This window comes from Suricata suricatta, chromosome 3 (assembly GCF_006229205.1).
Source record: "Suricata suricatta isolate VVHF042 chromosome 3, meerkat_22Aug2017_6uvM2_HiC, whole genome shotgun sequence".
Lineage (NCBI taxonomy): Eukaryota > Metazoa > Chordata > Mammalia > Carnivora > Herpestidae > Suricata > Suricata suricatta.
The window spans coordinates 123,093,195-123,097,915 of NC_043702.1; positions in this window are offsets into that span (position 1 = coordinate 123,093,195).

The following is a 4,721-nucleotide window of genomic DNA, read 5'->3' on the forward strand; positions in this document are numbered from 1 at the left end:
GTTCCAGAATCCCAGAGAAGAGAAAGATATAGTCAGCAGTGACCCACCCTTCTCCCTCTGACCGATTTGGTTCTTCCCTTCCCATCTAGCATATCTAGGGGTTTCCACCACGAAACAACAATTCTTTCCCCCGCCTCAGAGCATCCCTGCGAAGGCCAACGTTAGGAGTCCTAAGTCCAAGGTTGCCCACTGACATTGTCTCAATTAGCTGTCACTACAAAAGGCTAAATAACAAGCCACACCAGGACTCAGTAGCATTTTCATAGGATGGGTGTACAACAGGTCTCCTTCTGGAGCCCAGGCTGGAGGGGCAGTGACTACCCAGGCATAACCATGCAGAGAACAAAAGCTCCCAGAGGTGCAAGTGGAAACACGTGAGACCTCTTAGGATCTATGCTCAGGACGGACACATGGTCATACTCTACTGGCCAAAGCTTGTCGTACGGCCAGGCCAAGTGACGGGGCACTGAAGTCCATTCTGCACACGAGGCCTCGGCCGGTGTGCCACCACAGGGATGTATTCATTCAATCTACCACAGTCCCTGAGAAATGGAGAAAGGAGGGGCTAGTAGCTAGGCTTACCTGAAGTCTAGGGGTGATGGGTATTTTGTGGGACTTGGGCTCTTTAGAATTCCTATGGTTTATGTACTGCAAGAATTCAATAGGAAGAAATATGAAGCCAGACCAATAGCATCATTAAAGAACTATTATGTTGATTTCAAAGGTGTTCAGTTCATATTTATGAAGTACCCACTAACAGAAACACATCCTACCAATTATCAAAGCCATGCACCATCTCAGAAATGAGCTTCAGCCACTCCCCGTGCAGACTAAAATGAAGTCGTTTGGGGGAATGGAATTGCTGACTTACAGAAGCGAGGGGAAGCTCTGACAATACCAGGCTGGCACAATTCCCTCTTCCTTTTTTTAGGTTTATTTATTTATTTTGAAAGAGAGAGGGAGGGCACGCAACTGGGGGAGGGGCAGAGAGAGAGAGAGAGAGAGAGAGAGAGAGAGAATCCCAGGCAGGCTCTGCACTGTCAGTGCAGAGCCCGATGCAGGACTCAAACTCACAAATCCTGAGATCATGACTTGAGCCAAAGTCGGACGCTTAACAGACTGGGCCACCCAGGTGCCCCCAATTCCTTCTTTCTGAAGATGAGGCAACCTGGGCAGAGACAAGCAGCATGACGTATCAGCCACGTAAACATGAATGTCTGCAGAGCATTGTGCTTCCCCTGGCACTATGCTCCTGCAAGGAATCCTGTTAGCAATTACGGACTTGTACCAAAGTGGACCCATGGCAATAACTGAGGTCATGGGGCTGTGGGTCCAAAGTCAAGAATTCAGGTCATTGGCCTTTGGTTGGCCTCTTCCCAGAAAAAAACTAATCACAGCTGCAGGAGAACATTAGGACTCTCAGAGTCTAAAACCCTAACATAAAATTCTTCTTTGGTTATCTCATAACCTTCGTAAACACTTTTTTTTGTGAAGGGGAGTTGCCAACAATGCCTCACTATTCTTCAAAGACACTCTCCTCACTTTTCCATTTAAAGTAGCCTTTCCTCAGAAAAGCTAAGATGGGATTGCCCATCAGCTGAGCTAAGTAGTCACTCCTGCTCTAAAAATGCTAATTTAGACACAAAAAGAACTGTTTATTAAAACAAGAAATGCTAGCATCTTCCTCTCTCCCCGTATTTGAAGAATGTTCTCTGTCAGTTGGTTAGACTTGCTTTGGTCTGGGGTTGTCCAGCATAATTACGCTTCAAAGATGTGCTTACCTTCCTAGATTTTATGAGTTAAGAGCTACGCAGTTCCATATTAGCCTCTCCATGACAGAGAGAAGAACCATTAACAAATGTTTATTTATTCACAAATAAATAGAAACGGCCACAAAAACTTGGAGAGAGATATCTTTCCAAGTAGCCACTCAGATCTCAGGGACAGTTGAGAAGTCTGACAAATACTCTGGCCTTGACCAAATTTTAGTCAGTCTCCTCCGAGCCCTCTTCTCCAAGAGGCCTCTGTCTTGGGCATACACATATTCTCCTCCACTCCTCAGCCTGCACGGCCCCCTTTTACCAAGAATCTTGCACCGGGCGCCTGGGTGGTTCAGTCAGTTAAGCATCCGACTTCTGCTCAGGTCATGATCTTACACTTCCTGAGTTCAAGCCCCGCATAGGGCTTTGGGCTGACAGCTCAGAGCCTGGAGCCTGCTTCAGATTCTCTGTGTGTGTGTGTGTGTGGGTGTGGGTGTGAGTGTGTGTGTGTCTGCTCCTGCCTCACTTGCTCGTTCTCTCTCTCTCTCAAAAATAAATAAATGTTTAAAAATTAAAAAAAAAAAATCCTGCAGGGTCAGTTTAGAGAGAACCTGCCTGTTGGGGCCCAGTAGGCAAAAATAACCCTCAAACAATATTTGGTCTCCTGGGCTGCACATGTGGCTTCTATTCATCCTGTCTGTGATTTTCTCATTGCTTTGTAAAGAGACATATACTTTTACGCTTTGAATCAACTTGGTTTGGTCAGTGACTCGAGCCCTCCCCTTACTTTGCTTTCTAGCTCTTTGTCTGCTGTTGGGAGTAAACCTCAAGCCTCTGCCAAAGGATTTGCCTATTAAAGGATGAGCATCTTGCCCACGCATAACTGATGAAGGGTCTTAAGAAATGTAAATATCCTCATAGAATTCTTCAGGCTCATCTTCTGCTTGGAGCCAGACTATTATTAGGGAATCCCTCTCCTGCAATGACTTGATCATTCCTGATATTTACACCTGTCCTGTTAAACATGATCCTTTCCGGAGCATGTCTTCACTTCAAAGACCTTGAACTATGTAACCATTAAAGAAATGATGTAATCACCCATGGTATATAAGACCCTGGCCATCTAAGTATACTAAGTGTGGCTTTACCAACCACCATCCACGTTGTCTGTCTCATCTGTCTTGTTCGTCTTGTCTGTCTTCTTTTCTAGAGATATTGCACCAACACCAACCCCCTAATCGGGACCTTTCGACTGGGGTGCGTGGGAAGGTCCCCCGCACCTGCCCACCCTCCATGCCCCTGGTATCTGATCAGTGGGATTCCTCTCTCCCTACAGTCTCTGAATAAACTTCTGCCTGCTGACTCCTTCACTTGCCTGTGGGCTATCTTTCCCCAACTTGTCTTTGCTGTATTATTTAGAGTTGAGTGGATATCTCTCCCCTTGTCCGATAGTCTTGACACCTACGTCCATATTTCTAAAAGAAGGCCTCCTTTCTATTTTAACAAGTGTCAGATTTTTTTTTTCTTTCCTTAACGACTTCCCAACAAAAACCCAAACCCAGAATCTTTTTCTGGAATAAGAAGGGCTTCAGGGCTGGTCTGCTCTTTTTGGTTGAACATTTTGACGATCCTTCTACACATGCGGGGGACCAGCCCACACACCCCAGTCGAAAGGTCCCGAGTAGGGGGTTGGTGTTGGTGCAATATCTCTAGAAAAGACAGACAAGACAAGACAGACCAGACAAACAACGTGGATGGTGGTAAAGCCACACTTTATTAAGATAGCCAGGGTCTTATATACCATGGGTGATTACATCATTTCTTTAATGGTTACATAGCTCAAGATTTTTGAAGTAAAGACAGGCTCCGGAAAAGGTCATTTTTATCAGGACAGTAGTAAATAATAGGAACAATCAAGTCATTACAAGAGAGGGATTCCCTAATAATGGTCTGGCTCCAAGAGGAAGATGAGCCGGAAGATGAGCCTGAAGAATTCTATGAGATTTACATTCCTTAAGGTCCTTCATCAGTTATTCAAGGAAGGGTAAGATGCTCATCCATTAACAAGCAAATCTTTGGCAGACAAAGTAAGGGAAGGCTGGAGTTACTGATTGACCCAGGTTGATTCAAAGCCTAAAAGTATATGTCTCTTTGCAAAGCAACGAGAAAATCATAGACAGGATGAACAGAAGTCACATGTGCGGCCCAGGAGGCCAAATATTGTTTGAGGGTAATTTTTTGCCTACTGGGCCCCAACATAGTCATTTCCTCCACGAGATTACAAGCTTGGGCTTTAGCAGGCAACAACTACTCATATCAGTAAATTCCTTCTTCTTACATACTATGAAAGAAGTTCTGGACCTGCGCCTGCCAGATTGCGAGCTCGGTTCCGCAAAGATCCAGGACCCCTCCTCAGCCCCCCTCCACTCCCTTGCCGGTCTACTCTTCCTAACACACTCGAGAAGCCAAGACTGCCTGGAGCGCTCAGCCACGCGAAGGCAAACCACCGGTGAATGCAAATGAGCACAGGGACAAATAAGTGCTCCCAGGTCACCCTCGGTTAGGGTATAAATCCGGGCTCTTCCTGCCTCTGGCCCGCCGAGGGCGCCCACAGCGCACTGGAAGCTGACGACCGCGGGGGAAACCGGCGGGGCGGAGGGCGCGGCGGCGCAGCCCGGCCAGAAGGAGCCGGGAGGCCGCTCGCGAACTCCGTCGGGAAGAGCGCGCGGCCCGGACCTGCCGGAAACCGCGCGGGGAGGAGGGTCCGGGGCTGGCGCGGACGCTGTCTCCCGGCGCCGCCGAGGCCCGCTGACATCAGCCGCGCTCCTCCCCTCGCCTCCCAACACCCTCAGCTCGCGGCCGGACCCTCCTCCTCCCACCACGTGTCCTCCCCGCTCCCTCCCGAGGGGCCGCGCGCACGGGAAGCCGGAGAGGCGGCAGGGATGGCGCTGTGACAGCGGG